This window comes from Equus quagga, unplaced genomic scaffold (genome assembly GCF_021613505.1).
Source record: "Equus quagga isolate Etosha38 unplaced genomic scaffold, UCLA_HA_Equagga_1.0 HiC_scaffold_2578_RagTag, whole genome shotgun sequence".
Taxonomy (NCBI): domain Eukaryota; kingdom Metazoa; phylum Chordata; class Mammalia; order Perissodactyla; family Equidae; genus Equus; species Equus quagga.
Window position 1 is genome coordinate 1 of NW_025793346.1, and position 10,654 is coordinate 10,654.

General features: G+C 49.4%; 1 long non-coding RNA gene across 2 annotated transcripts; it reads left to right on the top strand.

The window, feature by feature from the left end:
• The first annotated feature begins 1,830 nt into the window (after positions 1-1,830).
• LOC124232124 (uncharacterized) lies at positions 1,831-10,124 on the top strand. Of its 2 annotated transcripts, XR_006886775.1 has the most exons (4): positions 2,056-2,282; positions 3,160-3,235; positions 3,575-6,892; positions 7,002-10,124. It is a non-coding gene; the product is annotated as an uncharacterized LOC124232124 (long non-coding RNA). The 2 variants fall into 2 exon arrangements; XR_006886774.1 differs by having other exon boundaries at positions 1,831-2,282; positions 3,575-10,124.
• The last annotated feature ends 530 nt before the right edge of the window (positions 10,125-10,654 follow it).

The window sequence follows — 10,654 nt, forward strand, 5'->3', positions numbered from 1 at the left end:
GGCGCTCTCTCTAGGGAAGCCTTGGGAACTCATGGAGCTTGGACTTGTGAAGCCCCAGGGTCGGTTGTCAGGTCCAGGCCACTTTCCAGTATGGTTCTTGAACTTTCTATGGCTCCAGCCTTCCCTGACAGGATCCCCCCTGGTCCCGCCCCTGTCCTGGCTGTGGAGGAGGAGTCTGGCTCTTTCCTCATTCCCCTGAGAAGACCACAGACCTTTCCCTTTAAGGGTTTGCCGGGTGGAGGTGAAGGAGCTGGAGGAACGAGGAGGAGTAACACAACACCACTTATTGCTGGTCCTCCAGTCTCTGTTGGGCCCATGTATTTGAACGCTGGTTTTCAGAAAGAGAGTGCTCATCCATATTTCTTGTTACTTATTTGATGAGTCTGAAGACTTCCTCAAAATTCTCTTTTATTTCAGGAAAAGGCAAAATTTAAAAACCAGTAGATTATGCAGGAAGTTAATTTTTGTGATTTTCACTTTCCAGTAATTGTGCTTTTGCATGTTAGGCATTCTCAGGAACAGTAGCTAACTTCCTTTGAATGCTTATGTGACTAAAAGAAAACCCCAGTGCGTCCCTGCCCCTCCTTTGTCTGAGCTAATCCTCACGGCAAGCCCTATTGAGTAAGAGGTGCTGTATGTTATGTGGAAACTGAGGCACAGAGTGGGGAAGAATGATACCCAAAGGTTCACAGGTCATTAGTGACGGGACCTAGATTCGAAGATAAGCATTTAGGGTGTTCTGTTAGCCACAGTGCTGTGCTCTTCTCTGAGAGAGGAGATGCTCAGGTGTAGGTCCATCCACAGTCACCCAGAGTCCAGCTGTCTCTTGTGCCTGTCTGCAGACAGAGCTGGGATTCTCTGGAAAGCACTTCTGCAGCCGAATTCCAGATGTCTGCATCTTAGAGGATAGCTCCCGTTGCTGCCTTTCGAGGCTGTTTGGGAAGGAAACCCACATCTTCGAAGACTGTGAAAGACTGTTGCTAATGTCTGCCTACTGCCGTTTGGGGTAAAGGTCTCAGCACTTCGGATCACTTCAGAGACAGATGCTGATTTTCCAAGCCCTGCTGTGAACCCGCAGCTTCCGAGACCCAGTGACTCAGCCTCCCCTCTCCGCATGGGGCAGCCGAGGCATGAGAATTGCCGTGGGCTGTGTATTTTTTAAAAATAAGGGGATAAGAAAAATCCCTTCAACCTAGCCTATTTGAAGGCAGTGTGAGGGATGGAAGGCAACCCTTCTCCATCATCTTGCTTAGGGATGCTTCCGACCCTCTGCCTCGGTTGTGCCGTGTCTGTGCAGAGAGGGGCTGCTCGCAGACACAGTGGTTTATTCAGTGACATCACGGCCACCCTTTTGTTCCTAGCGAAGAATGTTTTTTTTGCCCCCTGAGGTTAACAACTACCTTTGGAAAAGTGTTTTCGTGAACAGAACTTTGGCTAAAATTGTAGCAATAACATTACTGCCTCCTTGCAAAGCTCTGACAGCAGCACTCCTGGTGCAGAGTTACCTGGCACGGAGTAGAGGAGCATAACAAGCATGCTCATCATGCCCGCCAGGAACTTTTATATGCGTTATCTCCCCAAAAACAGTCCTCGTGACCACCCCGTGAGAGAGAGGATGCTTTTTTAAAGTAGTTTAATTTGTTTCTCTTTTATTGTGTTAAAAAAAAAACCCATGCTATAAAAGTTACCGTCTTAAGCATTTTGAAGTTCAGTGAAGTCTGTTCACATTGTCGTGAAATGGATCTCCAGAGCTTTTTCATCTTCTAGATGTGAAACTCTACACCCATTAAATTCTATTTTACTCAATAAATCATGAACATCTTTCCATAATAACAGGAGCGAGACTGTTCTTATCCCCATTTTACACAGGAGGAAGCTGAGGTAGGGAAAGGTAAGTCACTTGCCCGGGTCACCCTGATCCTAACACGAGTTGGTCTGGATGCCAGTCTCACTATCAAGTCCTGCATTTTGGTCCTGGTCGGGTCCTAGTCTTCCTAACTGCCCTGCGCTTGGTAGGGCACCTGGGACACAGTAGGATTTCACTTAAATTGTTATTATTTAAGCAATACATACTCAGTGAAGGCAATGAGAAAATGCTGACAGCACAAAAAAGTCCTCTCACCCAAAGATAACTCTTACTAATAGTTTAGCGTATGTTCTTCCCTAAATTTTTCAGTACAGTCGTGTGCCGCATAACATCGTTTCGGTCAATGATCCACCGTGTATCTGATGCTGGTGCCGTATAGCTGAGGTGTGCGGTGGGCTATTCCATCTAGGTTTGTGTAAGTGCACTCTATGATGTTTGCACAACGACAAAATCGCCTTACGACACATTTCTCAGAATGTATCCCCGTCATTACGCGATGCATGACCATACTTACAAAGTATATATAAATCACTTTCTTACAAAAATGTGTACTTTTAAAGATACTACTTTGGTTTTTTCCACCTCCTCAAATTGGAAACAACCCAATGTTCATCAGCAGTGGCATGGATAAATAAAATGGGTTATATGTTTTAAAATGGAATTGTATACAGAAATAAAAATCAACCAGAGCCACATTCAAGAAAATTTGTGAATCTTACAAGCATAATGAAAGAAGTCAGACATAGAAGAAGAAACTCTGCATGATTTTGTTTAAACACAGTTCCAAGACAAGGAAAGCAAATTCATAAGTTAGAATATTGGTTCCCCTTGGGTGAGTGAGGGCAGTGACCTGGGATCGGTGTATCAGGGGGCCACTGGAGGCTTAGTCACCTTCTGTTTCTAGTGAGTATGGTTGCCGGGTGTGTTCCCTTGGATAATTCATGGAGCTATGCAAGTACGATTTCCATACTTTCTGGTATGGATGCTATGCTCCAAATTGCAAATCCAATCACATGATTATAGACTTTTTTACTGATGAGTTCCAAGGCATAGTTATTAGTACAAGACTCCAGAATTATGGGTGTGGGTTCATATCCTGGATTTAACCTCTTTTTATGTCAGAGAGACCCTGGCCAGTTGATTAACTGTGTGGGCTTTGGTTTCTTCATCTGTAAAATGAGTTAATTTTGGTTCCTCTTACTTAGTGAGATAATTATCTCCTTGCTGGCACAGGGCAAGAACTCCTTGAATGACGGCTTTTATAGTTGTTCTTGCTGTTCTTATCTCTTTAGGTGAGGGAGCTGGTGGATGGTGTCCTGTGGCAGAGGGAGGAGCAGGAGGGGGATCCAGTCAAGACACAGTCTCCAGGTGAGCCTGAGGGGACAGAGCAGAGCTGATGCTGAGATGCGGGAGGAAGTGTCCAAGGCCTGGGGCCCCTCTATCCTTCCCTGTCTCAGTTCCTGCCCGTCTGTAAACACAGGAAGGGAACTAAACTAGGTCATCTCTAATTGGTTAGTCCTTTCAGCTAGGACATTGAAGAGTCAGGAGGGCAATAGAAATGCCACGAAAATTTAAAAACATATTTCCCAGTTTGATCCCCATTCAGACACAAAGGACCAGGTCTGGGCGTGAAGGGAGCTGGATATCGGTGGTGGGATTATAGGTCGTTTCTATATTCTTCATTGTGTGTTTTTCCATTTTGGACAGAAGTAGCCTGAGCCAAGGAGCTGCTTGCGTGGCTGAGGACCCTGAGGTGGTTCATTTATCTGAAGACTCCACATGAAAGGCAGCCCCCTGTGTCCTGGAGAGCAGAGAATCACACCCTGTGGATGGGATAAGATGGAGCCCCCTGGGCTCAGGCGTGCTCTGTCCACTCTGCCACAGCCCGTCCTTAAGGGACATCCCCACATTCGATGGCTTGCTGGGGGGGGGCATCAAGAGAAGGGGGCTCAGACTGCCAGTGCCCAGACTCCAAGGGCCTCTACTCTCCTCCCTCTCACCCTGAATCAGCCCCTAGCCCCTCCTGAGTGGAACCCCGTCTTCCCAGCCTGGACCATTAGAGCACAAATTCCCCTTCCCAAGACGTGCATCCTGGAGAAGGGAGAGTCCCCTGGTGTGGACTTTGTCTCCCTTAGGATGTCAGTCTCTCCCAGCCTCCTGGGCTTGGCCTCTACTTGGGGGAATCTGGGTCTCAGAAGCTGTACCTCAGGCCCCTCCTAGCTGGCAATGTGTATGTCACACCCACATCCTGCCTCACCAAGCTGTGTACACATATAGTGCACACAATCCAGGCACTGAGCCTTGTTTGGGGTGAAGGTTTGTCCTGCACAGGGAGGCAGGGTGTATGGTGAGGAGAGAAGGAATGCGTGAAATGTATGTAGAAGAGGGAGAAATGAGGTCCTCTGGGGACACTGGGAGAGGTGTGGGCATCACTGAGGGCCCTTGTAGTCTGTGGTTGTGATGTGAAGGTGGGACCAGCCCTCACTGCACCAGCCTCTGCCCCTTTCCTGGCTGGGGGCAGATGCAGAGGAGGCAGAGAGTTGGGCTCCCAGGGTGGATTTCACCTGGCCAGGACCATGGAAGGAGTCGGTCAGAGCTACAGGACAGGAGCGTGGGGCTGTCCCGGAGCTCAGTGTCTGCAGAGGAAGAAAGGACGTGATGTAGGGGAAAGAAAGTGAACATGGAGCAAAGTTTGCAGATGGGGAGACCCAGTGGGCTGAGGATGAGTGAGGAGAGGGAACCCACAGTGACTGGGCTGGAAAGACACCACTGGGTGCCGACTGGAAGGGGTTGGCCTGAAATGGGTTATCAGTCATGCTGGAGAGGTTTATATGTGTAGAGTGAGGCCAGGGTAGTGGGTGGCAGGGGTTGAGTGAAGGAAGGAGGACAGGGCCCTGAGGGTCCAGGATGTTAGAAGGATCATCTGGGTGGATGGCAGAGTGACCAAGAAGGGTCAAGTCGCAGTGATGGTGAAGAGACTGACAGTGAAGACTTATACAGACACCCGAATGCACACACACATGAACACACACACACACGGACCCTGATCAGCGCATAGGGTGCAGTTTGGCCCAATGGCTGAGCACAGCTGCCAGAGGTGCCAGCCCTTGTGGGCAGCCCCTTCTCTGTGGCCATGCCACTGTCCCTAAGGTGCCTCCTGCTCTGTGGAGAGCCCCACTCAAGAGCTTCATCATCTTCATGCCCTGATTATTCATCTTGTCCCTGAAGCACTCGATACCATGGTCTCTCTCTAGGATGAACCAGACGTTGACGGTGGGTTGCCACCCTGGAGGTGACATGGGTTAGAGCCATGTTGGACTCCTTGTGGTCTGTGGGGTTGGGGAAGGTCCTAATGCCTGAAGGAGGAAGAGCAGATGTGGGGGAAGCCCCAATGCAGGGAGTTGTGTGGCCAGGAGGGATGCAGGCCCAGATCCCCAGCAGTGCAGAGTGGAGATGGCTGGTGGCCGGCAGGGAGGCTGTCCAACCTGCGTCTCTTTGCTGGCCTCAGGATCGCTGTCATCAGCCAAGGCTGCCAGAGGCTTGTTTTCACGAGTTCTCTCAAATGCTGCAGGAGCTTAGGAGCAGGTGACCTGAACTTGAGACTCCCTGACCTGGTCTCTGAATGAAATAAGAGGAGATGACAGGCTCTGTACCAGCAACTTTTGTGTCCCCTGAGGGTGGGGATCCTGTGGGGCCGGGGAAGCACAATTGTCCTGTCCCTGGGCACAAGGCCAGCTGCAGCAAGACAGGTTCACAGGTGGAGGGGTGATCACGGAAGGGCGTGCCCGGGCTTTGGAAAACTGGAGAAAGTTGGTCCTTGGATGGGGTGTGGAAAGAACATGAGCTATGGGTGGGGAGGAGCCAGGATGATTGACAGCTCTGGGCAGTGGAGGAAAAACTGTCTCCCCAAGTAGAGATTGGAGGTTTCCACAGTACAGTAGGAGCTGAGTCTGTCACATGGTGGTTCACCCAGATTCACAGACTGGGTGGTCACCTGGCACATTCCAGCAAAAGTGCTCCCCCCTGGAAGCCAAGGCCATCCATGCAGCTGAGCCAGTGGCCACTACCAGATTTTGAATTTTGAGGCAATGATTCCACAAAGGGCATTAAACAGTTTGCATCCACTTGCCTTCCTAGAAAACAGGAGCTGCCTTTGAGACCTGTTCTGGCATTGGAAGCATCCCAAGGTTTCCAGGGGGTGAATACTGACTTGTCAACCAAAGGGCACGCTCCTCATTCTCTCAGTGCCGATCCTGCCTCTTCCAACCCAGGGATGTGCCACCGTTTTATCCATTAAGCCCAGCCCCTGCCTTGTCAGTCCCACCCCAATAGACCAAGGACACTGAACTGGGGTTCTGCAGCATCTTGGCTGAAAAAAAAAAAGAAAGGATAGTTTCAATCCCATAGCCCCTGTCATCACCTCTCATCACACTCTACTGCCATGATCTCCTGAAGCATGTGAACCTCCGTGACCTCCCTCACTAATGTCCCCAGGCATTGCTGATGTGACCGCATAGCATGGATGGTCAGGAGACTGTCCAGTGAATCTTGCAAACTCCTCCTCCCCCAACCTCAGCCAGGAGATCACTCCTGGGTGAAGCCCTTACATCTCAAGCACAGTGAGGCTGTGGGTTGCAGGCTTCAGGACTGGCATTCCTCTTGGGTAAAGCTTGCCCATCTGCCACTCAAGAAGACTTTGAAAGTTTGAGTGGGGACCTCATCTTATTTACCTTGTCTCCAGTGCCCAGGATGGTGTAAACAACACCCAGCACATGTGGTAGGCTGAATGGAATGAGCTAATGGAACAGTCAATGCCCTGACTAGCCCCACTTCCCCCTGAGGAACAGAGCATTTTGCCTCTCACTAAGTGACTTTCACAATTGCCCCATAAGGCCTAGTCTAAGGACGCATAATTCTTGTCTTGCTGACAGTTCCCAACAGGATCCTAGAGAGGCTGTTGGTGTGCTATAGAGAATACCCCAAACCTCTTCCTTGCCCATCTGGCTTACAGAGTTGAGCTGCCAGGTGAGTCCACCAGGGGCCCCACTGGGTACAAGAGGGTGACAATGGCTGCCTCTGGCCCATTTGCCCACCTGTCTTGTAGACAAGATGCCTCTGTTCTTTGTCTCAGCAGAAGCCAGTCCAGAGCTCGCACTCTGGGCTCAGAGATCCCCAGTGCCTATCCGTCTATTCACCTTCCAGCTCATGTGAGAACTGTGAAGCCTCCACTTCCTCAAATACCCACAGCACTGGGCTTTTGCAGGTTGTGAATGAGAGAAGGCAAGTAAAGCATTATCCAGGGAACCACACTGTAATTAGTTCTTAGTACATGGTGGTGACTCTCCCTTATTTTCATTAACACCACCACCATCTTTATCGTGTGAAGTGTCCTAGAAACACCAGCACATTAATAATTAGAAGACATAGGACCTATATGGCAGGCCACTGCCTGGCTCCAATGTGCAGGTAGGAGATGAGGCCTGTTTCCAGTACCCCAGGATTGGTATTGGGGAGCTCAGGGGTGGGACGAGAGGGAGGGACACCCCCATGTTGTGCGTTCTGAATTCCAAAAACCTTGAAGTTCATTCTGAAGCCGAAGGGTGGCAGGGATGGCATGACTTTACTCTGGTGATATCAATGGTTCCTGCTCAGCACTTTCTATACTATTTTCCTGAAAGCTTGGGAAAAAAGATGTTGGTAATAAGGGCTTTATGGAGAAAAATGAAACAAGATTGAAGGGACTGAGCCCAGATGTCTTTAAAATGACTAATATCAGAGCAGATGTCCATAGCTCAGGAAAATGGGCTGTGAAGTCAGGTGAAACAAGGAAAGAGATCATATGGTTGATGGAGATACGAGAGGCAAATAGCAAGTTGTCCCTCCACTTGGGTCTGCCGTCCCATCGTGTCAGCTGAGGAAGCTGACACCGGTGGGAAATGTCCGATGAGATTTCCACAGAAGCTGCCAAGGCCCTAATATCCTGAAGGGGAGGGGCTGTTGATGAGCTCATTGAGAGGAGAACTGTGAAAGGGCCACAACCTTGTCAGAATTGGACATCTCCCCAATCCAGAGTAAGGAAGGGACGAGAAAGGAAGAGCAGTAGATGGAGCAGATGTGCATAGAGCTCACAGTGATGCTCAATTGGATTAGACTCACTTACCTTAGAAGTGTCCAAGTGTGCCTTGGCAATCGTTGCCTCATAGGTATTCATTCATCCATCCATCTAGCCATCCATCCATCCATCCATCCACCATCCATCGTGCACACATCCACAAGCCATCCATCCACCATTTATTCATCCATTCATCTCTCCCTCATCTATTCATCCATTCATTCACCATCCATCCATCCATCATCCTTCCATCCATCTAGCCATTCATCCATTCATCCATCCATCCATCCACCCACCTATCTATCCACCATGCATCCCTCATCTATCCATCCATCCAGTCATCTACTCATCTATACACTTTCCAGCCAGGCAGCCATCATCCATCCCTCCTCCCACTATCCATTCAAAATCCTGTCATTTATCCCCCATCCATGCAACATCTGTCCATCCTTCCATACATTGATCTATCTATCCATCTACTCATCTATCCACTATCCATCCATCACCCACCTAACCACCATCCATCCATCCACCCACCATCCATCCACCATCCTTCCATCCTTTCACCATACATTCACTACCTACTATCAATCCATCCACCTACTATCCACCCAACATCCTTCAGTCCTTCCATCAACCATCCACTATCCATTCATCCACCCACCCACCCACTATCCATTTATTCACCATCTATCTATCCATTTACTAGGTAATTTGGGAACATAGGATAAAAATTATTATGACTGTGTTGCCGGACCTTCCTCTGCCCTGACACTGTTGAGGGCCCCAGATCCTCTAAACCATTACCATTGTCAAGCTCTGTCCCCTGAAATCAAGTGCAGTTTTGTTCCGATGATGAGCACACATATTCATGCTATTCCCAAGATCTTGGACATGGCCACCCACCAGGATCTGCTTTCCCAGCACCAGCTCCTACCTCATCCCTGTGTCTTCTGCGGCTCACGTTCCTTGAGAGGCTGAGGTTAAATCTCAGGACTGAATGAAACAATCCTTTCATGGGTGAGGGAGAGGGAAGATCCAGACATGGGCATATACCAGAGAAAAGGCAAAGAGAGGGGACCACTTGTCTCCTCAGGCCCAGGTGGACAAGAGTTAGGCTGGAAAGCTGACAATCACCCAGAGAGGAAAGGTGGACATGGGGAGACAAATGGGCAGAGAGGGGGAAGAAACGCTGGACTCTTTAGTGGGAGGTCAGGTGTTAGGGAGGCCTGGAGCCCAGGGCCGAGTGTCAGGGCAGTCCAGGTCACAAAAATACCAAGAAGAGGCACAGAGGGGAGGTGAGGCTGTGATGGTCTCCGTGTAGGGACTGGGAACTTGGTGTCATCTAGATATTTGCAGACCTCAAATATTGTTTCAACAGCACTATGGATTTTGGAAATTTATAACATGTTTGATAATAACGTGTTTGACTTTTAATATTGACCACAGTGTAGTACCTTGCAAAATATAAACACATAATAGGGACAACATTCTTCACATTAATAGGTAGACTTAGAATATGCAAAGTTCCTTCCAAACCATGACTTTGCTGAAGAAACTCCATCTTAGAAAGGCTACCTGACTTGCCCATAATTTCACCAGAAGTAAGGGGTTGGCAGGGACCTATGGTGGATGAAAATCTGTCCAAGGCCTCACTGAACTCCCCACTCACGCAGTGGTCAGGAAGATGCTCTGCTCTCCCTGGGAGACATCACCAAAGACACGAGAGGAAACTCTGGCCCAAGCTCACCTGATGCTCAGAATAACAGAATTGAGACTCTAAGCCAGTGAAAGTGGCTGACCTGGGACCTGTACAGGCCAACTGCTCATCCCTACTGATATTCTCACCTCACCTTTTCAGTGTGGGTGGGAATAAACTGGGTCCCCTCTTCTCATAGCCAGAGAGCAGACTTAGCCATGCTTTCAGGAGGGAGGGCTGTATGGCCCAGTGGGAGGCCCTCTATCTGTTCCCTGCTCACCTGGCCTGCCAGCTGCCCTTTTATCCTCTGGCTTAGGCTGACCTGCAGACAGGATCCTGCCGCTCCCTCACCTTCATAAAGGCCCTTCAAGTTTGCCATGTAGGTGGTGATTATATTGTTTGGATCCTGTGAATGGATGTTCTTAAACTTTTGTAATTAGCCATCATTACTCTTGGGTTTGATTCCTTCTGAAAAAACATATCTGGAAGGGAGAATGTCATCAGAATGGGAAGTAGTAAACATCTGCATTGAGAGTTAGCAAGATAAAACAATGGCTTCCTTGTGTGTATCCTCCACCTCCCCTTGGCCTTTACTGTATGAGCCCCAGGGATCCTCAACAAGCCCCGTCCCTCGAGCATCCCTGGGAGAGTTGGTCCAGTCCAGGCTACAGATCCCACCTTGGAGCTGACGTCCCCTCACCTTTCCTTTCCCGCCAGACCTCCTGAACTCCAAGCAAAGCATCCAGCCCGCTCTAAACATCCCCACAAGGATGCCCACGGCTCCCATTGCAGTTGCCTTTCTCCCTGCAGGCGGAATTGATCTCATTCCTCTCAAATGTACCCTGGCTCCTGTGTTCTGTATTCTCATCACTGCTCCCAGTGAGGCCCTGGGAGACCTCGCTGACCCTCTGTACCCTTCACTTCTGTTCCTCACACCACCTGGGGGCTTGCTCAGATGCATACCCGCAGTCCACCT